This window comes from Meles meles, chromosome 5 (genome assembly GCF_922984935.1).
Source record: "Meles meles chromosome 5, mMelMel3.1 paternal haplotype, whole genome shotgun sequence".
NCBI lineage: Eukaryota > Metazoa > Chordata > Mammalia > Carnivora > Mustelidae > Meles > Meles meles.
The window spans coordinates 22,199,115-22,224,472 of record NC_060070.1 but is presented as its reverse complement, the minus strand read 5'-3'; the positions used below and the strand labels follow the sequence as shown (position 1 = coordinate 22,224,472).

The 25,358-nt window shown below is 39.1% G+C and overlaps 1 protein-coding gene across 4 annotated transcripts in view; it reads right to left on the bottom strand.

Annotated features, from left to right (window-relative positions):
• The window catches only part of CDK19 (cyclin dependent kinase 19), a 172,505-nt gene that overhangs the window by 120,137 nt on the left and 27,010 nt on the right, over window positions 1-25,358 (bottom strand). For 2 of the 4 annotated variants that reach the window (XM_046005668.1, XM_046005669.1), the window contains exon 2: window positions 6,330-6,391. The exons of the other annotated variants lie outside the window; for them this stretch is intronic. The gene's annotated coding sequence lies outside the window, so the exon portion shown is untranslated. The remainder of the gene's footprint in view (window positions 1-6,329; window positions 6,392-25,358) is intronic. 4 annotated transcript variants of the gene reach the window in all.

The following is a 25,358-nucleotide window of genomic DNA, read 5'->3' as shown; positions in this document are numbered from 1 at the left end:
ATGATACCTCCTCTCGCCTTTACAACTCCACAGCCTTCACATATTAAAGGCTATCTGTGGGGTACTTAACCAAATGAGATATGAGGAAGGGATAAATAAAACATACTTGATTTTAGGAAAATATTTTTTTTAAAGATTCCTTTGATCTTCCATTTCTCCCCGACTTTTGTTCTCTCTGAACTAGCCACACTGCTTGCTGCAAGACAAGGCTGGGGACCAATGACATGGATGCAGTGGTTCTGTGATCTACTCTCTCATACTCAAAACCTGATAAGCAAATCCAGTTGAAATGATTTTAAGAGAAAAATGGAGGATAGGAGTTCTCATTTAAAATAAAAAGGACAGGGGTGCCTGGGTGGCTCAGACAGTTAAGCATCTTGATTTCAGGTTACATCTTCTGATCAAACCCCTGGCAGGCTCCGCACTCAGCGTGCTCTAAATCAATCAATCAATCAATCAATCAAGTCTTTAAAAATAAATAAAAGACAAAATTTGTTCTATGGCATTTTACTACTACAGCAGGAATTTTTCTTATATTTTTATACTATATTGTCAAATCACAAAATACTTCCTATTTTTGACTCTCTGTCTTTTACACGGTGATGAATCTCCCTGATCTCTCTTCCCCCTTATTATTCCTATCCATTAGACAAGCTTTCCGAAAATTTTTTAACACTCTAGTCTAAGGTCAAAGCTCTCGTCCCTGCATTCACCGAGCACAACTCTGTATTATACACATGACATTCATCCTTCACCACTTCGTACGGTACTTTTCCATGATGTATGAATTAGAGAGCATGGGATATGGGATTATACACCTGTTATACTAAGTCACACAGGTAATAAGTTACTTACACCCTCAGGTTATCAGATTTTGCATTTGTAAATTGAGAATAATAGTAACAACACCACACAATTGTTTTGAAGATAACTGAGATCACATATGTAATGTGCCTAGCACTGTGTCCAGCTATAGGCTCAATAATTGTCAGTTCTTGCATCAAAATTGTAAACTTTTCATAGAATAATATGAAAGAAGTCCATGAATATGAATACTTCCCAAGCATTTCAATTAAAATGCTTGGGAAGGGGGTACCTGCGTGGCTATGTCAGTTAAGTGTCTGATTCTTGATTTTAGTTTAGGTGATGATCTTAGGGCTGTGAGATCCTGGGTCTGGAACCTACTTAAGATTCTCTCTGGGGGCACCTGTATGGTGCAGTTGGTTAAGTGTCTGAATCGTAGCTTCTGCTTGGGTTGTGATCTCAGGGTCATGAAATCGAGCCCCATGTCAGGCTCTCCGCTCAGAGCACAGTCTGCCTGAGACTCTCTCTGGCCCTTCCCCCATCCCTCTCTAAAATAAATAAATCTAAAAAAAAAAAAAAAGGATTATCTTTCTCCATCTCCCTCTACCCCTCACCCCAAAAAAAGAACGCTTAGGAAGTAACACGGGAATATGAGTTTTTGGCAAATATTAGCCAAAATGGAACAAAACATTTGAAATTAACCTTTCCTATATGGATAATAAGTTTCCAGAGAGGAGGTGTCATTATCATGTATACCTTTGTAGCCATAACAATACCTAGCAACTAACAATCAAGTATCTTATGGATTAATTGATTAGAGGACTGATGTTATTGGTTATCTCCCTTTTCTATCTCCTTTCTAATGGAGGTTTACAGGAGAGCCAAGGTAGATGTTTAACCTTAGCTGAGTGCCCTTAATCCTATCTTACAGAAATTTCAATGAGGGGAAGGAATCCTCCTATGATCTAATATGAATAGTAAATTGCATCTCTTGTACTACTGATTAGGATAATCTATCGAGATTCCTCATACTTCATGAAGAGAAACTAGATGGTTTTCCTGCTAAGATCAGGAATAAGGCACTCCTATTCAATATCACACTGGAAGTCCTAGCTAATACAGTAAGATAAGGAAATAAAAAGTATACAGACTGAGAAAGAAGACATAAAACTCTTTGTTCACAGATGATATGGCTGCTTTTGGAGAAAATCCTAAAGAATCAACAAAAAATTCCTGGGACAAATAAATGATTATAGCAAGGTTGCAGGATATAAGGTTAATATACAAAAGTCAATCGCTTTCTTATATACCAGCAATAAAAGTTGGAATTGAAACTGAAAACACAGTAACATTACATTAGCGCCCCCCGAAAATGAAATACTTAGGAATGAATCTAACAAAACATGTACAAGATCTATATACAAGGAAAACTGAGGAGAGAAATCAAAACAGACCTAAATAAAGGATAGATAGATATTCTATGCAGGTGCCTAAGAAGACCCAATATTGACAAGATGTCTGTTTCTCCCAATGTTATCTATGGATTCAACAAAATCCCAATCAAAATCTCACCCCGTTATTTTGTGGGTATTGACAAAATGTTTCTTAAGTTGCAGTGGAAAAGCAGAGGACTCAGAATATCCAACATAATATTAAAGAAGAAGAGTGCAGAACACTGACATTATCCAACTTCACGATTTACTATAAAGCTACAGTAATCAAGACAGGGTACCACCGGCAAAAGAATAAGCATATAGATTAATAGAATGGAACTGAGAGCCCAAAAATAGACCTACATAAATATAGTCAAATAATCTTTGACAAAGCAACAAAGGATAGCATTAGAGAAAAAAGTCTTTCAACAAATGGTGCTTGAACTAATGGACAACCACATGCAAAAAAATTAATCTAGACACAGACCTTGCACCCTTCACAAAAATTAATTCAAAATGGAACACAGATCTAAATGTAAACTATAAATCAATAAAACTCCTATAAGATAATGGAAGAGAAAAATCTAGAATGACCTTAAGTTTAGAGATAACTTTTGACTAAAACTTAAAACTTCTGCTCTGCAAAAGACATTTATGAGACTAAAAAGACAAGCCACAGATTGGGAGAAAATATTTGCAAGAGCGTCTATTAAAGGACTGATATTCAAAACATTCAAGTTAATATTGTTTAAACTAGGGGCACCTGGATGGCTCAGTCGTTAAGCATCTCCCTGGGCTTGAGTCATGATCCTGAGGTCCTAGTATGGAGCCCTGCGTGGGGCTTCCTGCTCAGTTGGGCTTCCTGTTCAGCAGGAAGCCTGCTCCCTCTCTCACTCTCCCTGCTTCTGTTCCCACTCTCACTGTGTCTCTGTCAAATAAATAAAATCTTAAAAAAAAAAAGAAAACCTCAACAATGTGGGGCACCTGGGTGGCTCAGTTGGTTAAGTGTCTGACACTTGATGTCAGCTCAAGTCTTCATCTCAGGGTCATAAGTTCAAACACTGTACTGGGCATGGAGCCTACTTAAAAAAAAAAAAAAAGCAAAAAACCTCAACAATAAGAAGAAATAACTCCATTTTAAAACGGGCAAAAGATCTATGCAAACATCTCACCTAAGAAGATATGCAGATGACAAATAAGCATATGAAAAGATGGTCAACATCACGTGTCATTAGACGGTTGCAAATTAAAACACAAAATGAGATACCATTATACACCTATTAGAATGGCTAAAATCCAGAAGATCAAATGCTGAAAAGGATATGAAGCAATAGCAAAGCTCATTATTGTTGGTGGAAAAGCAAAATGATAGCCACTTTGGAAGAGTCTGGCAGTTTCTTACAAAACCAAACATTCTTTTATCATATAATCCAACAATTACACTCTTTGGTATTTACCCACATGAATTGAAAACTATATCCACACAAAAATCGGCACATTAATGTTTATAGCAGCTTTATTCATCATTGCCAAAACTTGGAAGCAATCAAGATAACCTTCAGTAGGTAAATGGATAAATAGACTATGGTATATCCAGACAATGAAATGTTACTCCGCACTAAAAAGAGCATCAAGCCATGGAAAGGCATGGAGGAAGCTAAAATGCTTATTACTAAATGAAAGATGCTAATCTCAGGCTACATGTTGTGTGATTGCAACTATGCCATTCCAGAAAAGGTAAAATTATAGAGATGGGAAAAGATCCAGTGGTTGCCAGGGGCTCGAAGGAAAGGAGCCAGGGATAAATGGGTAGAGCACGTTCAGGGCAACAAAATTATTCTGTATGATATCATATTCATGAATACATTGATTGTACATTTGTCAAACCCACAGAACATCTACAATAAAAAGAGTGAACTGTAAGGTAAAGTGTGGATTTTTTTTTTTTATATTTTATTTATTTATCTGACAGTCAGAGATCACAAGTAGGTGGGGGGGGGGGGAGCAGGCTCCCTGCTGAGCAGAGAACCCGACGCGGGGCTCGATCCCAGAACCCTGGGATCATGACCTGAGCCGAAGGCAGAGACTTTAACCCACTGAGCCACCCACGCGCCCCAAGTAAAGTGTGGATTTTAATTCAAAATGATGTAACCGTACTGGCTCATCCATTACAACCAATGTACCACACTAAAGCAAGACATTAATTAACAGGAAGAGGAGGCAGTAAGGGGATATATGAGAGGTCTCTGTACTTTCCACTCAATTTTTCTGTAAACCTAAAACTGCCCTAAAAAATAAAGACAATTATTTTTGAAAAAATACTTTAAAAGCCATCCATGTCACCACCTCTTTCTCATAGAAGCTGGAGGGTGAGGACCTGGGGAGGAGAGTCCTTCTCTGCCTTGACAGAAACAGAACTTTATCTCTTTTATACTAGTACTTAGATAACCTACTGAGATTCTCAACTGGTAAGAAAGTATACCACACTCCGAGAGTTAATTAAGCAAATACAAGGCTGTAGAGCCAACTAGCCTGAAAATGAAACATGAACAGGCCTTCAAGAAATTACATCCACCATTACTGGTAAATAGAAAATATCCTCCAAGTGGCCACTGAAAAAAGTAAAGGAAAGAGGGTCTAAGAGGTAAAATTGCACTAACCACAATAAACAGTCTAAAACTCATCTATCTTCTCATTAACTCTCTCCCCGTTAATTTAAAAAAAAAGCTTCTCTGAATAAGAGGAAAGTGAAAGAAATAGTTAAACTCAGTTGATTTTAAGATGGAGTCTGTGTTGGGCACAGAATAGAAATTTAAAGAATATGTACCACCCTAAAATATACATATATATATATCTTACCTTGACTTTGTGTAAGGTATACAACCTGCACATAAGGTATAATGTGCAGCCACCAGAAATAAAACTTCCAGAAGACATAAGGAAATTATTCCTTTGATTCCCATTCAGATTTCTCTCTAAAAACTAGCCACATTATGAAATTTATGTCTAAGAATACATTTTGTTAGCGGCTATAGATCGTTAAACAAAACAAACAACAGTGGGCACCTGGGTAGCTCAGTGGGTTAAAGCCTCTGCCTTTGGCTCAGGTCATGATCTCAGAGCCCTGGGACCAAGCCCCGCATCAGGATCTCTGCTCAGCAGGGAGCCTGCTTCCCCCTCTCTTTCTGCCTGCCTCTCTGCCTACTTGTGATCTCTCCCTCTCTCTGTCAAATAAATAAATAAAATCTTTGTGTGTGTGTGTGTGTGTGCACAAATAAATAAAATATTAAAAACAACCACCACCACAACAAAAAAAGCCCCTCTATACAAGTGTCATCTGAAGAAAGTTCATAGTTCACAGAAAGTAGTAGTTATCATACCTGGCACATAAAAGGGAAAAATGTTTCTATTTAAAGAAAAAAAATTAAAGAAGCATTGCCCAGAAAAGGTGTGTCACATTATTTTCTTAAAAAGTAACTCATTAAGAAGGTCTCTATAAAAACATATTTTACAAATATGTGGGATGTGTTTGTTTCTTTACTGAAACAAGAACTAACTTGAGAGAAGGGCATATTAACACATTCTGAAAAGAGAGGTAATTAACATATTGGAAACTAACATTTTTGGCACATGGGACCTACAGCAAGAATGTCTATCCTCTAGTCATGAGTCATGGACTAGGCTGCCTCTATTGTGAAGCAATCTTTCAGTAAAAGGAGCAGCAGGGAAGAATACAGCAGATGAATAATGACTTGGACAACTTCCCAGGAAGAAATCATCATGAAGCTAGGTCTGAGACAGCTAGACAGTAGATACTATACATTATGCTAATGCTCTCTTTTCTTAATCACCCCTACTGTTTAGTTAACAGCAGAGGGTGAAATTCAGTCTTTAGTTCTGTCTAAAGTCTTCTATTTGGTATGGATTTTAATAATACTGAATAAAATTATACAACTTGTTCTCAAATTTTGTGAATTATTTAATGCATTACTATAAATTATTTGTGATGACAGTCGTGAAGAGTTCTCACCTGCCACATACCCACCCCAGCACACACACACAATGACACCAGAAGGCAACACTCTGCTTTACCTTCTGCTGAAAAGTCTGCTACCTCCAACGCTTGAGGTCCATACACGAAGCCCTCCTGGTATCTATGAACACAGCAGAGGCAAAAGGCAGAGAAGTTTATGTAGATTTAAAGTTACACTGCCCAAAACACAAAATGCCAAATGCCTATCATAAGTCTATATATCTGCCAAGGAAATTGGATTTTAGATTTGACAGTGAGCATATCAACAATATATTGATAATATTCAGAGTTCATTATATATTAGGTAGCTAATTATGTGGAAAAAAGTAAAAGTGGAGCCTTAATTAATGCATACTCCCACCAACAGAAGTGATTTATAGTCTCTGAAATACTAAAAGAGCAACAAGTATGAATTCATATATGGTCAAAGCACAATTTAGTTTTTTAAATTATGTGAGAGATGGGGCACCTGGCTGGCTCAGTCGGTACAGCATGCAGCTCTTGATCTCAGGGTGGTGAGTTCAAGCCCCACGTTGGGCACTGAACGTACTTAAAGATAAATAAATATTAAAAATAAAATTACGTGAAGAGCCAATACACACATAAGAATATGAAAGAAATTACGTAGAAAAATATTCTTCACAAAATGGAGTGTGATAGACCCTACAGCTAAGGTAAATTCCATCTTAGGACATGAGATTACTGGCGATACTGGAGAAAAACAACTGGAAACAGACCTGGAAGGGGACAAGGTAGAAGAAAAAGGGAAAAGTAGAACCGAGAAGATATTCTAATGCCAAGTTTGACAGTAATTTTGAAATGAGCAAGGTACTACACACGCTGGGCAGTTAAAGGGGGAAATCTACCTTATTCCAATATTATAAAATAAATATAAGCATGAAACATGAAAAGCTCTTCAGAAAACTTCCATGTAAAAAACTAAGTATGTCATCAGGTAAAATATTTAGAACTCAGATTTCATCTCATTCTTTTCTAATGATAGGGATAAAAGATTGTAAAATGCAGCTTGGGTATGAGGGAATCAGATAGATTTTAGTAGCTATTAAATTTAAAAGAGGGCAGATGTTATCTCTATGTAATATTTAGAGATCCTTAAAAATGTCATCAAATAATTAGGAAGGAAGATACAAAGTGTTGTCTTAAAACATGGTATGTCAAGAAAGAAACATAGCCTTACAAAACATTGGCCCTAAAGTCAGGTGGCTTGAGTTCAAGTTCCAGATAAATCATTCAGTTGCTTTGCAACATCAGGCAGCCCACTTAATTTCTTAGTACAATCAGAGCTGTTCCATGAGGGCTCCTTTACCATCTCACAGATTTATAAGGAATATCAAAAGAAAAAAAGATTTTAAAAATCACAGAATGCTATATTTTGTAAGAATTTAAATCAGTGCATTTGACTTAAATTAACAACTTAATAACAGTGGTCATATAGGGGCACCTGGGTGGTTGAGTCAGTTAAGTATCTGCCTTTGGCTCAAGTCATGATCGCAGGGTCATGGGATCGAACCCCACATCAGACTCTCTGCTCAGCGGGGAGTCTGCTTTTCCCTCTCCCTCTGCTGCTCCCCCTGCTTGTGCTCTCTCTCACTCTCAAATAAATAAATCTTTTTTTTTTTTAAAGAAAAACGTGGACATATAGAGGGAATACAGAGTGCCAAGCCAAGGAATTTGGAGAACCAGATGGGGAAGGTAGCCCAAAGCCAAAAAGACTGAGTTGGCCAAAAGAGTCTAGAGTACTTGTCAGAGCTAAATGCAGCCAGAAAGGTCACCGTCCCCGAGAGAGGGTTGTATCATATTACTGATTTAGCATTTTGCCCGGCACTATCTGCCTCGCATTTATCTTAAGTCCCAAACAATCTTAGAGACTGCACCCTTCTTTAAAGTGCTGCTTGTGACGTCTAAACTAACTGACAGGATCTGAGACACAGGAACTATTTTAGAACTATATGCGTATTGCATATAGTTCTAAAAACCAAACAGATAATATCTCACCCGATAAAACAATAATGGCAGCAAAGTCTTCCTATGGAACGTATGATGTGCCGGACACAATTCTAAGAGCTCCACGGGCATGAGGTCATTTGGTCTTCGTAACTCGGAGATCTTACCCTCACTTTACAAATAAAGAAACTGAGACCCAAGACCTTAAGAAGCTTGCTTAAACACACACAGCCAGAAGTAGCAGATGTGCAATTCAAACACACTACTTCAAGAGCCACACTCTTCGTCACTCTGTCATACAGCCTATGGAATTAAAATCATACAAGCCAGGCACTTATCTACTGTAAGAAACCACATAATAATAAATATTCAATTTCTTCATAAATGTTCAACTGAATTCAGTGTAGTCAATCATGCTATATAGATCCTTTAGCATTTGCAACATTTTCCTGGAAAATTAAAATCCAAATGATTGTTCTAGAAAATATGTAAAAAATAAATGAGAAATGCTTATGAGCCCAGTCATGAAATAGATCGATAGATAGATAGATATCTCCAAATAACAGTAAAATAATACTGGTGTTAGACTAGCAAGATTGAGTGATTTTGTTCCATTTTTTTTAATTACTGCCATGTGGGACACCTGGCTGGCTCAGTCAGTAGAGCATGCTACTCTTGATCTCAGGTTGTGAGTTTAAGCCCCACGCTGGGTGTGGAGCCTACTTAAAAATAAATAAATAGGGAAACCTGGGCGGCTCAGCCAGTTAAGCATCTGACTCTTGATTTGGCTCAGTTCATGATTTCAGGGTCCTCAGAGCCCCACATCAGGCTCCCCACTCAGCCAGGAGTCAGCTTGTCTCCCTCTCCCCCTGTCCCTCCCCCTGCTCTCTTTCCCTCTCTCTCTAAAATAAATAAATAAATATTTATAAATTAATTAATTAAATTGTTGCCATGTGATTATATAACTCACTCTTAAACGTTTTATAAGCTTCAAAAAAATTCAACATAATGAGATAGTACCACATGCCCATTAAGATGGCTACTGCCAGTTTTTTTTAAAGGAGGAAAATAAATGTTGGTGAGGATGTGGATAAATGGGAACCCCTGTGTACTGCTGGTGAGAAAATGTAAAATGGTGCAGCTGCAAGAGAAAACAGTATGGCAGGTCCTCAAAAAGTTAAAAACAGAATTACCATATTATCCCACAATCCACTTCCAGGTAGAGCCAAAAGGATTCAAAGCAGGGATTCTCGAGGAGACATGTATATGCCCATGTTCATAGCAGCATTATTCATAATAGCTAAAAAGTGGATGCCACCCAAGTCTCCACCGGTGGACGAATGGATAAACAAATTGTGGTATACTTGAGGCATACCTCCTGTAATCTCCAGTGATGGAGGCACCCACTTGACTGGGAAGATCATACAAGCCCTAATGAAAGACTTGCAAACTTCTTGGAATTATCATTGCCCGTATCACCCTCAGTCATCAAGCAAGGTTGAAAGAACAAATCAGATCCTCAAACTTAAAACTTCAAAACCTGCAAAAACTACTGGACTTCCCTGGCTAAGCGACTGCTTTTGATCTTGCTGACTGTTCCCAGTATCCCCTGTGGGAAACGAATTCATCCCACGTAAGAAAATCGCCAGCAGATCATTGTCTGGCATACCACCTTCCGCTGATCCCTTGTTGCTTCAGGCCAGTATGACCAGCTACTGTAAGTCTCTAATGTCTCACGCTCAAGCCTATTATCAACAGGTTAAGCCATCCCAGATCCCAATTCAAAGGATCCTGTTGGTCACAGTCTGGTGATGGTGAATTCCAGAAACATCGCCAGGGGATCGCAGCCCAAAAACCTTATTGCAAGGGATCTTACCAAGTGCTCCTGACGACTGACAATACTGCAAAATTAAAAGGCATTGAACCTTAGATATGCATCTCACAGAAGGCTCCAGCCAACACCCACTACGTACAGACACTAGAGATCTCCAAATGAATTTGACGAGGAAGAGAAGTAGCTGACATCAAGGTAGACGGTTTCCACCCAAGACGATGGATCAAGGCTTCATACTTTAACATGAAACTTTCTCCTTTTCCTTTCCTTTCCTCTGGCGTTGGCCTGGAAAGATTGTGCCCTCATCTTTATCTCTCAGGTCATTGCTAAGGGAGTTCTGGTAAGTAGAACAACCTTTTGTTTCAGGCTAGGAGAAAATCTAACTATGCCCCTAATTTTTTTTTTAAGATTTTATTTATTTATTTGACAGAGAGAAATCATCAGTAGGCAGAGAGGCAGGCAGAGAGAGAGAGGAGGAAGCAGGCTCCCTGCCAAGCAGAGAGCCCGATGAGGGACTCGATCCCAGGACCCTGAGATCATGACCTGAGCTGAAGGCAGAGGTTCAACCCACTGAGCCACCCAGGCGCCCGTATGCCCCTATTTTTTTACAAGCAAAATGAGACATCTCATTGGAAGGTTCCCCTCAACTTACACTGCTAATTTAAAAGGGACCTAGCAGGAAATAGTCATGATTCAGGATCCACTTCTTTGACAGGTCCCTATTTCCCTGGTTAGGGATAAATGTAATGAGGCTATGATCAAGAACTTATTCATTCTTAAAATTATTGCAAAATCTGCTGCTAAAGTAATAGCTGCCCCCCACCCCAAAAAATCGAAGTTGCTCTTGATAACAGGATAGTTCTTGATTATCTTTTAGCTGAGCAAGGAGGTGTTTGTTACAGCCAACACCAGCAGTTACACAGGGATTAACATTTCTGGGGAAGTTGAAACTTCACTACTAAGATCCCTCAGCAGGCCACTTGTCCAAAAAAGGTGACTCCTTCAGGGGGTCTTTCTTTCGATTTTGATTTTGATTTGTTTGGGTCTTTTGATTTTGACTTGTTTGGGTCTTGGGGACCATGGCTTTGAAATGCCCTCCAAACACTGGAAATTATCCTGTTTATAGTCATCATAATACTCTCCCTGGAAAATTGTATTCTCACAAAGGCTCTAAGTTAAATGTTTGCAGCCACTAACCACCAAGCAAATGATCTCCTCAGAAAAGGAACAAAGAGAATGACTGACTTAAAAACTGCAAACCTTGTTACTTGTGCATATCACAGAGGTTAAGCAAAAAAAAATCATGATCTATGAATACCACACAAAAAAACTGCAACAACTGTAGGAACTTTCCAGAGCAGTAACCAAGAGTGCTACTCATGCCTTAAATTATAAACACATCTCTCAGTTAAATCACGAGTGTGATCCCTAGGTGATAACTGTTAAAAAGAAAATCAAGGGTGGGGAGGGGGGAACCCTGGGTGGCCAAGTCAATTAAGTGGCTGACTCTTGATTTTTGGCTTAGGTCATGATCTCGGGGTCCTGAGATGGAGTGCTGCCTCAGGCTCTGTGCTCAACAGGGAGTCTGCTTGAGGATTTCTCTCCCTCTGTCCCTTTCCCCTTCCTCGTATATATGTGTACGTCCTCTTGCTCCCTAGCTCTCTCTCTCTCTCACTCACTCTCTCTCCAAAATAAACAAATCTTTAAAAAAAAAAAAAAGAAAGAAAGAAAGAAAAGAAAAAAGAAAATCACAGCCCACCAAATGGCATCACTTTGTTTAAGGCCCCAAATCAGTAAACAAGGGCTTAATACCCAGATCTAATTGTAGTCTCAACCTCCAATGTCTTTTTTTTTTTTTTTCAAGATTCTATTTATTCATTTATCTGGGGGAGAGAGAGCAAGCAGGGGGAGGGGCAGACTCCACACTGAGCACAGAGCCAAACAAGGGGCTCGATCCCAGGACCGTGAGATCATGACCTGAGCTAAAGTCAGATGCTTAACCAACTGGGCCACCCAGGAGCCCCTCAACCTCTAGTGTCTTAACTGGTCCATTATAAATTTTCTGACCGGCACCAATGAGGTAATACGTGCCATGGGTCTTCTCTATCCCCCAAAGGAAGATGAGGTAATCTATACAATATGCCCCCAGTCCATTCCCTTACGGGTATGTTATCTTGCCTGAAACTGTCCTTTCTTCTCTTTTCCTTATAACTTCCTTGCCCCACACTCTTTCCTATAAAAACCTTCCATCTTGTTCTACTCCTTAGAGCACCTCTCTACTTGCTAGATGGATGCTGCCTGACTCATGAATCATTTAATAAAGCCAAGTAGATCTTCCATTTTTTTTTCTGACACACAACATAGATTATAGAACATGATAGATGACATAAGTAAGTCACAAAAGGACAAATACTGTGTTATCCTACTTCTATTGAGGCACCTAGAGTAGTAGGCAAATTCATACAGACAGAGAGTAGGATGGTGGTTGCCAGAAGCTAGGGGAAGGGGAGAAATGAGTTAAAGGTACAGGGTTTCAGTTTTGCAAGATGAAGAGTTCTGTGCAGGATGGTGGTGATGGCACACAAAAAGATGAATGTACTTCATGACACTGTACACTTAAAAATGATTAAGACGGGAGGGCGCCTGGGTGGCTCAGTGGTTTAGGCCACTGCCTTCGGCTCAGGTCATGGTCTCGGGGTCCTGGGATCGAGTCCCGCATCGGGCTCTCTGCTCGGCAGGGAGCCTGCTTCCCTCTCACTCTCTCTGCCTACTTGTGATCTCTCTCTGTCAAATAAATAAATAAAATCTTTAAAAAAATAAAATAAAAAAAAAAAAGTTTTTAAGACGGGAGTGCCTGGAGGGGGTCGAGTCGGTTAAGCGTCAGACTAGTTTCAACACAGGTCATGATCTCAAGGTCGTAAGACTGAGCTCCACACTGGGCTCCATACTCCGCCCAAACTCTGCTTAAGATTCCCTCTCCCTCTTCCTCTGCCCCTCTACCTGAGGGAGAGACTCTCAAGCAGACTCCACACTGAGTGCACAGCCCCACAGGGGGCTCAATCTCATGACCCTGAGATCATGACCCTGAGATCACAACCGGAGCTGAAACCAAGAGTCACTTAACCAATGCGCCACCGAGGCACCCCTACCTCATCTTTTAAAAAAGTATTATGCTAAGTGTATAAAACTTAAAGTATAAAGAAGAAAAACAGAAACATTATTTCCTCCCCCAGAAAAAATACATTGTAAATCCCCCTTTAATGTATATTACTACCCAGCTGAAAATGTCATGCAATTTTTTAAATGTAATTTCTATTGATGCCTTTCTTATTAGTGTTCATCCTCTTTAGCGCCAAAATATTTAATTTTATGAAAAGCTTAGTTGGAAAGAATCTCTTTAACTCAAGGGCTAAAATAATTTAAGCATAATTTTTGCTCCCCGAACTTGAATAGAATGGTATCAAAATAATGGCTTCAGGAGCACCTGGGTGGCTCAGTTGGTTAAGCGTCTGCCTTCGGCTCAGGTCATGATCCCAGGGTCCTGGGATCGAGTCCAGCATTGGGCTCCCTGCTCAGCAGGGAAGTCTGCTTCTCCCTCTCCCTCTCCATCTGTATGCTCACTCTCTCTCTCTCTTAAATAAATAAATCTTTAAAAAGCAATCATAATAAGGGCTTCAATCTTCTAGTTTTCCCAGAATACATTCTCTACTTAGTTACCAAACACATTCTTGCATTTCTAGACTAGCAATCAAATCTCTTCTGTAAGATATTGCAAGTATTACTACTTAGCTGTTGTACTAAATTAGTCTCCCCAGCTCCATTCTCAAACCTCTTTGTGGACGATACTGCTGGCTGTCTCTATACCCACTCTCTCTCTTCTCAGTAACAGACCCCAGCTTTATTCTGGGTCGTATGTCCCCAGGTCAAAGTGCCCCCTTTCCGGCCTTCCCAGCTGCTACAACTGGTCAATGAGCTGGAAGGGGAAGTCATGAATGTGACTTCCAGGAAAGCTACTTGAAGGGAAGTGACTCAGCTGGGAGTGTGTCCGTTACTGGGACTTGATGGATAGCAATCCGGTAGTGATTCTGTACCACAAGGTAATGGAGGCAATGCCAAAGGACAGTGAAGCAAACAGGAGGAACCCAGTCCTTGATGATCCCAGCTTGATCTTACAAAAGACTTGTAGCCTTCTCGTACCACCCTGCCTTTGCATAAGCTGCTTGCGATGTCCTTTTCCTCAATCTTTCTCCACCTGTTCTTCAAGTCTCAGCTCTTCCAGAAAGTCTGCCTGCCGCACCTGCCACTGATACAGGCTCAGACAACACTTCCACGCACCAGCTATGAACAGACTTCCTTTTCTATGTTCACCTTTTCTGGGCAGGTACTATAGAATTTTTCAATGATAATGTAATGTTGGTTTTCTTTTCTGCCTTTGTCACTGAGATCAAAGTCCCTGAGGACAGAAACCATCAGTAATTCTTTGGCTTTCCATAGCCCTTAACACAGGGTCTAGAGTACACAGAAGTACTCAGTAAATGTAGGGTGAATGAATGAAGTTCAGAGAAACAGTCATTCGTAAGCCCTTTAAAAATTTAATATCCTCAAACTTTTTTTTTTTTTTCTTTTTTGGTGGGCAACAAAGCGAAGTTTATTGAGTGATAGCACAAGCTCCAGAAGAGGGAGGGAACCCACAAGGGTTGCCCGTCCTCAAACATTTAAAAGCACACTGTTGGGACGCCTGGGTGGCTCGGTTGGTTAAGCGACTGCCTTCGGCTCAGGTCATGATCCCAGTGCCCTGGGATCGAGTCCAACATCGGGCCCCTTACTCGGCAAGGAGTCTGCTTCTCCCTCTGCCTACTACTATCTGCCTGTGCTCGCGCACGCTCTCTCTCTCTCTCTCTCTAACAAATAAATAAATTTTTTTAAAAAATCTTTAAAAGCACACTGTTGCCTTCATTTCAAATCACAAAAATCCTGATATCATGGAATATATCAGAAGACATCAGGATTTTTTGCCAGTTAGTAACAGTGTACTTAATTTCCTACCTACAAAATATCATTTCTCTTCCAAAACAAACCAAGTATCTTGAGTGAATAAGTAAATCTATATAAGTAAACAACTTGTGAGGTGTTCAAGAGAAAAAAAGCAATAGAGAACATTTTCTCTCTTTGCAAGACATCCTTCTAACACATATTGAGGACTATTTATGTGCCAACCATTATACTAGGCAGTTACAGAACAGAATAATGAGCTCTTTGAAAGAGAAAAAGCCCCCAAGAAACTGTGAGTGCATCTATTCCCATCTCCACGGAATGAGAAGGCTTAACGGAAATGGCCTTTAGAATATTTTTATTTTTAGGAGACTTTAGTTTTCCATTTTTTTATGAACTCGAGTTTGTTTTTAGGTAAGACAGAAGGAGCCCGCATCTCTTAGCGCCCACTGTGCAGCACTGTACCAGGTTCCAAACATACATAATTTCAACTAAGCTTCACAGAAGTTCCGTGAGATGGTTCTTCACCTCCTTTTAAAGGCTAAGTAGTACATGATCTGCGAAAGTTAAACAGCTAGGATCTGTACTCAGAAATGTGTACCTCTAACAATGGTTGTCCATTACATGCTCGCTCTTAAACTCTGAGATATAAAATATAGGAGCCAAGAGAAAGTTACCAATAAATAACTCACCAGTTAACTAAGCTTTCATATGCTTCATCACTATTTACGACATTTTGGTTGGGTGCAAGGAAGCCACTTTTTTTTTTTTTTAAGATTTTATTTATTTATTTGACAGAGATCACAAGTAGGCAGAGAGGCAGGCAGAGAGAGAGAGGAGGAAGCAGGCTCCCCGCTGAGCAGAGAGCCCAAATGGAGCTGGATCCCAGGACTCTGGGGTCATGACCTGAGCCGAAGGCAGAGGCTTTAACTCACCGAGCCACCCAGGTGCCCCAGGAAGCCACTTTTTAAATGATGAGAAAAAAACTAACTTTGAAGACTGCCTAGCTGCCTCAGTCAGTAGCACATGCAACTCCTGATCTCAGAGGGGCAAGTTCGGGCCCCACACGGGGCATGGAGCCAAATAAATACAGATAGATAGATAGATAGATAGATAGATAAAACAACTGATAGAACCAAATCTATTTCCAACCTCCATCCCAAGTGCTTACACCAGCTGTCCTATATTACTTATTGCTGTTTCTTTTTATCATAATTTTATACATTTTTCTTCTTCTGTGTAGAATACAGAGATGTAACAATAATTTTGATTCTGTTCCTAATAGTCAAATTGCCTCCCACTGGTAGTTATGATAAAGTCTGTAATCTAAGAAGAATAAATTCTCATTTATCTCATTTTGTACATGCTATTCCTACTGTAGCCTACAGTCCCACAGCTATACCAAGACACTAAATTATTTTCTTCTAATCAAGGAAACTGATGTCTTTAAAATGATAAAATAAGATGATGCTTTGTATCCACAGCCCACAAGATGATATTAGAGGAAGACAATGCAGAGTACTACATCTGGGAAGGGGATGGAGGAGTAAAGAAAAACAAAGCAAGGACCCTGGATAAATTTGCAGCATAATTTTTCAGAGTACAAGACCTTTACCTGAAGTATTATAAATTTTCTTATCAAGTAAAAGCATAATAAAGTTAAACTTGAAAACAATGGGAATATCCATATTACTTTCCCTCCACCTTTTAGCATGAAAATTCCAAAGTTGGCCACTTCTTTAAAAACACATAATTGGGGGGGAGGTGGGGAGGGAGAGGGTGGTTGGGTTATGGACATTGGGGAGAGTATGTGCTATGGTGAGTGCTGTGAAGTGTGTAAACCTGGCGATTCACAGACCTGTACCCCTGGGGCTAATAATACATAATATGTTTATTAAAAAAAAAATAAAAAAAAAACCACATAATTGGCTTTGCCTTCCTTCAGTTTCTTCTACCATGTAACAAGTACCAACAATCAAATGGAAATCAGACACTATGTAAACTCTTCTTCTGATTATAATTACATGAAATTCTCTTTCAAATCATATAAAATACAGAAACAAAGCCCAGATTTATAAAAATATGAACCAAACACATGGAAAAAAATCAGAATGTTCTTTCATTTTATTGTGTAATTGGGTCAAATGAAAGCAGCAAACAGTGCTACCCAATACTTTGAGACTTTAATAGACTTCTACCTAGAGAAAAAGATAGGGAGGGCGCGTGGGTGCCTCAGTTGGTTAAACATCTGCCGAAGCTCAAGGTCATGATCCTGGGGTCCTGCGATCAAGTTCCACATCAAGCTCTTTGCTCAGTGGGGAGCTTGCTTCTCCCTCTGCCTCTGCCATTCTCTCTCTGTCTCTCATAAATAAATAAATAAGATCTTTAAAAAAAAAAACTTTTTTAAAGAAAAAGGTAAGTAAAGAGGAACAGGAATAAAGATAGTTCAATAGGTTACGATGGTTGACGAGCAAATCTAAGGATTTTCATACTTTTTGTGCTACATTACACAGTCTTGGTTCTATTAAAAAGAACAAAACTATCATGCTCTTAGCTATAATAATGATATTACGATTACGCAGCAGAATGTGCTTATATGTGGGAGAGGCATGTTAAAATATAAAAGGCTACAGTGCCATGTTTAACCCCATCTGAAAAAGCAAGAGAGGGTAACATTAATGACCTAAGTCTTTCTCACCCGGGAACAAATGCCTTAGCTCCATAAACCCTGCCCACCATTAAACAACCAATCACCTTTTAGTTAACTGGATACAGAGGATCCTTCACTGTGTCCCAGAACTCAGAGTCCATGCTAACACTGCATTACTATGAAGATGCCAATGGGCCAAAGTTTCACATCATGAATTCTACAGGCTTGTTTCCAATGAGGAGAAACAGAACAGAATCTGGTGAAAGCAAGATCCTACTCAGAGACCTAGAGAGCCCTTAATTAGGAGTAAAGAACCTCTGCCAGTAACTTGCCCAAGTGTCCCCTTTACCCCAGTCCAGTCCCAGTTCCTCAAAATAAAAAGTTAAAGACTGCAACAAGAACTTTGTGAAATGTAAAAATTATGCCTCAGTTACACACCAACAGAGAAGCTGCTAACCTTAAGTAATTCAAGAGAGGAACAAATAGTAAGACAAAAGGGTAAAATATAATATATAATAGCTCTTATCTGTCAAAATAGAATCGAATTCTTATGTTTACCCTCCCCTTCTAAATAAGCCTGGAAACACAGGATAAAAATAAGAACAAAGAACACACTTTCCACTAGAATGATGCCATTGGCAAAACTGCTATTTTTCCTTTTACGCCCCCTTCAAATGACCCCACAATTTGGTCCCAAGTTCTCACACCTCTGGTCCTCTCCACCATCCATACCAGTGCAAAACTCATCATGAAATTCCCACTGTCAGTCTACACACCTAACTCTTGGCAGGGGAGCTCTCTCTCAGGAATGCCTACATTTTATATTAATTGTCTGCACTTTACAACAAGTATGTGTTCCTTTTATGATCAGAAAAAAAAAAATTACCATTTCCATTTGGGGAACTATGACCATCTATTCCCTTTGGAATCTATTACTCCATGTCTCCATCAGGTTAAAGGCCAAGTTCTGAAGCCAGGCACACGATGATCATGCCGTGATCATTAACTTAACTTTGAAGTGGTTCAGAAATACATAAACACATTTACAGATAAAGCAAATACAGCAATCTGTCAACTGTTTAATCTGGATCTGGGGATGGCAAACTACAGCCCAGGCCAAATCCTGCTGTGCCTGTTCCTGTAAATAAAGTTCTGTTGAACACCGCCATGTCCATTCCTTCACCCGTTGTCTGTGGCTGCCTACTCACTACAACTACAGACCTGAGAAGCTGTGACATAGACTGGATGGTCTCCAAAATCTAAAGTATTTGCTGGCTCTTTACAGGAAAAAAAAAAAAAAATTGCTAACTCCTGGTCTAGACAGTGGATATACAGGTGATCATAACAGGACTAAGTCTTTAATAAAATTCCCTGTATGTTGCCACCTGGGTGGCTCAGTCGGTCAAGTGTTTGCCTTTGGCTCAGGTCATGACCCCAGGATCCTGGGGTTGAGCACTACATCGGGCTCCCTGCTCAGAGAGGAGCCTGCTTCTTTCTCCTGCTTTTCCCTCTCCCTCTGCCTATCATTCCCCCTGCTTGTTCTTCTCTCTCACTGTCAAATAAATAAATAAAATCTTTAAAAAAAAGTCCCTGTATGTTTGAAAGTTTTTATAATCAAAAGTCGGAAATATATACAATTTTATGCATGAGTCTTTTGATTTCTCAAGAAAACAGACGAATACAGAAAGAGATCTTTGAGACGGAGAGCTTGGACACAACCGTAATAGTGGTATGATACTGCAAAGAGTTATTATGCAGGTTTTAGTGCAAAAGAGAGAACTTTTTAAAACAGCATTTGATGATATCTATTTCCAAACACAGCTACCCTAGTAGAGATTTATGCTACAGAAATACACAAGTATGAAAAGATTAATAGTGATAGTACGGCTTGTCATCTGCCAGCGCCTGTTGTAAGCACTCCACGTGTCACGCAGTCCTCAGACACAGTTAATTTGCCCAAGTCAAACACCTAAAAACTGGTACAGATGGGATTATGAATGCAGATAATAGAACTTCAAAGTCCAATCTTAACTGCCAAACACACTGCCTTATGAAAAAAGTATAAGGAGGAAATGAATGCGAAATACCCAAAAGATGAATACAAACAGTGAATTCACAAATGAAGATGTTAAAACTCCCTGGTAATAAAATAATAATAATAATATCAATAAAGGTGAAATATCATCTGCCTAGGAATTTAGGTAAGTGGGCAAAAGCCAATGTGGGCAAGGACAAAAAGAAAGAGAGAGGACTGAGCCCTTTTGATGGTACAAATTGGCTCAACCTACCTGGAGAAAGAGTGTGATAATACAGTCCTAAATTTGAAACAGGCATACCATGTGATCCAACAATTCTGCTTCTAAGAATTTATTTGAAAGAGATAATCAGACAAGAGGGCAAACATACTAGGCATTATTCAGTGAAAAAAAACTAGAAACCACCTAAATATTCATAAATAGGGGATCAATCATATTAAAATATTGCCAATGAAATACAATAAAACAAAATGATTATACAGATCTATGTTCCTATAGATCTATAGAAAGATAACCTCATAAAGCATTTAGATTAAAAAAATAAGATTAGGGGCGCTTGGCTAGCTCAGTCCATAGAGCATATGACTCTTGATCTCGGGGTTGTGAGCTTGAGCCCTACACTGGGTGTAGAGATTACTTAAAAATAAAATCTTTAAAAAAAAAAAAGATTGAAATTACATATGTAAAATGATCTTACATTTATAAATTGTTTTTCTAAAGGCAAAATGTGTGTTTGTGTACATACCACAAATGGATAAAAAGATGTCAGAAAGAAAATGCACCAAAACACTAAGTAATTATCACATAATGGTGGGATTTTGAGGGTTTCTTACTTTCTCACTTACAGCTTTCCTTACTATCTAATTACTTTTACAGATTGTGTACTTTTATAATTATTTTAAAAACCACAGTCAATTGCTTTTACAGCTCAATAATCACCATCTCCTTATTAATAACACACGTATAACCATTTCCTTGTTTAGAGTATGCAGTGTATATTAAGTAAGAAACTAAGAAGAAAAAAAGAAATTCAGAACAGTTTGTTCTTAAGGACTTCATGACAACCTAGAAATAAAAAGATACTAAAGAACCAATGATCATCAAAATTCCATGTTAAAAAAATTAATGGCAACAGGATTAACCCATATATTATTTATAGTATAAAAGCATCACCTTCATTAATCCTCACAATTCATAAGGAAAAGACACTGTCCTACAGATTTTTATTTTCAGACCTTAATCCTTTCCAGTTCCTCCCAATGTATTAAAAAACTTTTTATACACATTTAGAATTTATCTGGCCCACACAAGAACTGAAATCTCCTCCAGATCTCTGAGTTCATTTCATCTTTCACCTCTATACGATGTATTTACCACTCATCTTACTAAACTAAAAACCACTTCTCTGTCTGGCTTACTCTTTGATCTTCGAAATTCAGTTATCATGGGATTTCCCCATACTGGGAGGGTTTCTCAAGCACCCAAACCCTCATGGGTCAGTTCAGTGTCCCTCCTAGTAACCCCCACAGCATTGCATACATAGCTATATAAAACAATTCATAGCCCTGTACTGTAATCTATTTTATTTTTTTCTCTAGATCGTAAGGAAAGGAACTACGTCTTTTACTCTCACACTACTAATTCCTAAATAGGGTTTTTCAGTCAGTGCGAAATAAATAAGTGAAGAGTATTGCTAATTATGCCATATATGTCTAATTTAGCCAAATACACTGTAGTCCTAAAAGGCTGGAACCTTGTCACAGGTCCCCTACACTGAAAAAAAGAAAACACTGCCAGACCTAAATGTAAGAGCTGAAACTACAAAATTCTTAGAAGAGAACAAGGGAGTAAATCTGTGCAACCTAAGATCAGGCAGCAGTTTCCTATTACAAGCAACAACAAAAGACATAAACTGGACATTATCAAAATTAGAAACTTTTATGCTTCAAAGAATACCACCAAGAAAGTGAAAAAGCAATCCAAAGTGAGAGAAAATATTTACAAATCATAACTCACACAAGATCCTAGTATCCAGAATATATAAATAACTCTTATACCCAACAACAATAATAAAAAGAATAAAAAGAAAACCCAATGAAAATATGAGCAAGGGAGTTGAATAGACATTTCTCCAAAGAATATACACAAATAACCAAAAAGCACAAGAAGATATTCCACATCATTAGTTATTAGGAAAATAAAAACAAAACCACAATGAAATGACAGTTCACACTGACTAAGGATGACTAGAAAAAAAAAGACAGACAAGGGCACCTGGGTGGCTCAGTTGGTTAAACATCTAACTCTTGATTTCAGCTCAGATCATGATCTCAGTTTATGAGACTGAGCCCCGGGGTGGACCTCTGTACTCAGTGGGGAGTCTGCTTTAGATTCTCTCTCTCAGTGGGTTAGGCCGCTGCCTTCGGCTCGGGTCATGATCTCAGGGTCCTGGGATCGAGTCCCGCATCGGGCTCTCTGCTCAGCGGGGAGCCTGCTTCCCCCTCTCTCTCTCTGCCTGCCTCTCTGTCTACTTGTGATCTCTTTCTGTCAAATAAATAAAATCTTAAAAAAAAAAAGAATAAAAAATAAAAGAATGATGTACAGTTGACCATAGAACACAGATTTAAACTACATGGGTTCATTTATAGGCAGATTTTTTTCAGTGAATATATATATAGTACTAAAAATGTATTTTCTTTCCAGTTTTCTTAATAACATTTTCTTTTCTCTACCTTACTTTGTTATAAGAATACAGTATACAAAACATACAAAATATGTGCTAATCAACTGTATATGTTACCAGTACAGCTACGGGTCAACGGTAGGCTATTCGTGGTCAAGTCTTTTTTTTTTTTTTTAAGATTTTATTTATTTATTTGACAGACAGAGATCACAAGTAGACAGAGAGGCAGGCAGAGAGAGAGGAGGGAAGCAGGCTCCCTGCTGAGCAGAGAGCCCAACGCAGGGCTCCATCTCAGGACCCTGGGACCATGACCTGAGCCGAAAGCAGAGGCTTTAACCCACTGAGCCACCCAGGCGCCCCTCAAGTCTTAAAGATATCAAAAGTTATATGCAGATTTTCAACTGCATGGGGATTGGTGTACCTAACCCTGGCATTGTCCCAGGGTCAGCTGTATTCATACATTGGACAGCATGGGTGAACTTTGAAAATACTTTGCTGAGTGCAAGAAGCCAGACACAAACCACGTATAGCAGGATTTCATTTTTATGAAATATCCGTAATAGACAAATCCGTAGAGCCAGAAAGTAAAACAGTGCTCCTACGAGCTAGGAGAATGGGGAAATAGAGCTAATGGGTACAGGTTTCTTATGGAATGATGAAATGTTCTAAAATTAGATAGTGGTAATGACTACACAACTCTGTGAATATACTAAAACTACTGAATTGTTAAAAAAAAAAAAAAAAGCCTCTGCCAAGGTAGACCTAAATAAATATTTCACTGATGAAAATGGCAGTACTTATCAATCAATATCTTAGGAAGTTTATAGAAAAGTGCATCCCAAAAAATGATAACCAATTTGCCTTCTTTAGTCTCTTCATTAAAGACTATAGATGCTCCATAAGCAAACAGTTCTCATTACCTTTATATTAGAGTTTTTACAGATAAGAATGTTGGGGTAGGAATTAGAAAATAACAGAAATACACCAGACACTGGAAATATACCATGTGATTTTAAGGGAAGTATTAATATTTCTGGACTTCTTTTAAGGCAAGTGATTTGAACAAGATATAAGATCCCATGAAGTGCTAAACACTTGTGTTTTTACTGAGAATTATAAGTACATCCAGGAAGAAATTTTTTTTTTTAATTTATTCATTTAGAGAGATGGGGGGGGGGGTCATGTGCGAGCAGGGGGAGGGGTTGGGGAGAGGGAGAAAGAGAAACCCAAGCAGACTCCACGTGTGGAGCCAATGCAGGACTTGATCCCACAACCTAGAGATCATTACCTTAGCCTAAACCAAGAGTCAGTCATTCAAACAACTGAGCCACCTAGGCACCCCAGGAAGAAATAGTTTAAGTTTTTTTTTTTTGGTTTTTTTTTTAAAGATTTTATTTATTTATTTGACAGAGAGAGATCACAAGTAGGCAGAGAGGCAGGCAGAGAGAGAGAGAGAGAGAGAGAGAGAGGGAAGCAGGCTCCCTGCTGAGCAGAGAGCCCGATGCGGGACTCGATCCCAGGACCCCGAGATCATGACCTGAGCCGAAGGCAGCGGCTTAACCCACTGAGCCACCCAGGCGCCCTAGTTTAAGTTTTTAATTAAATTATATAAGTCCTTAAAATCCCTACTTCATTCATTCAGATCAATATAGTAATACTAGGAAACACCAGTTCACTTTGAAGTTTTCTGATGATGAACTCCATTTTAAAGTCAAATAGTTCAGCCTATTTTGATTTATGTATTCTCTCCTTTTCACTTTTATTTTTCACTTTAAAAATTCCCTTTCATGGGGCGCCTGGGTGGCTCAGTGGGTTAAAGCCTCTGCCTTTGGCTCGGGTCATCATCCGAGGGTCCTGGGATCAAGCCCCTCATCGGGCTCTCTGCTCGGAGGGGAGCCTGCTTCCCTCTCTCTCTCTCTGCCTGCCTCTCTTCCTACCTGTGATCTCTGTCTGTCAAATAAATAAATAAGATCTTTAAAAAAAAAAAATTCCCTCTCAGAAAACTAAAATTTTAACTGAATATCCATTGATCACAGTGCTGTTTATAATAATAAAAAGTTATAAACAACATAACCATCAATCAATAGAGTAACTCAGTAAACAAATAATGATACATCCATACATTGGAACATGATCCTTAAAAATAAAGATGGTGATTTTCTGGGGAAGGAAGATCAGAAAGCAGACTTTATACCAACACCCTCAAGAAAAACTGCATTTAGAAGGGCCTGGGTGGCTCAGTGGGTTAAAGCCTCTGCCTTCCGCTCAGGTCGTGATCCCAGAGTCCTGGGATCGAGCCCCACTTCGGGCTCTCTGCTCAGTGGGAAGCCTGCTTCCTCCTCTCTCTCTCTCTGCCTGTCTCTCTGCCTACTTGTGATCTGTCTGTCAAAAAATAATAAATACTGGTGGAATTTTGATCGGAATGGCTTAAAAGTATAGATTGCTCTAGGCAGTATAGACATTTTAACAATGTTTATTCCTCCAATCCAAGAGCATGGAACAGTCTTCCATCTTTTTGTGTCTTCTTCAATTTCTTTCATGAGTGTTCTGTAGTTTCTCGAGTACAGGTCCTTTACTTCTTTGGTTAGGTTTATGCCCAGGTATCTTATGGTTCTTGGTGCTATAGTAAATGGAATCGATTCTCTAATTTCCCTTTCTGTATTTTCATTGTTGGTGTATAAGAAAGCCACTGATTTCTGTACATTGACTTTGTATCCTGCCACGTTACTGAATTGCTGTATGAGTTCTAGTAGTTTGGGGGTGGAGTCTTTGGGGTTTTCCATATAAAGAATCATGTCATCTGCGAAGAGAGAGAGTTTGACTTCTTCCTTGCCAATTTGGATACCTTTTATTTCTCTTTGTTGTCTGACTGCCGTTGCTAGAACTTCTAATACTATGTTGAACAAGAGTGGTGAGAGTGGGCATCCT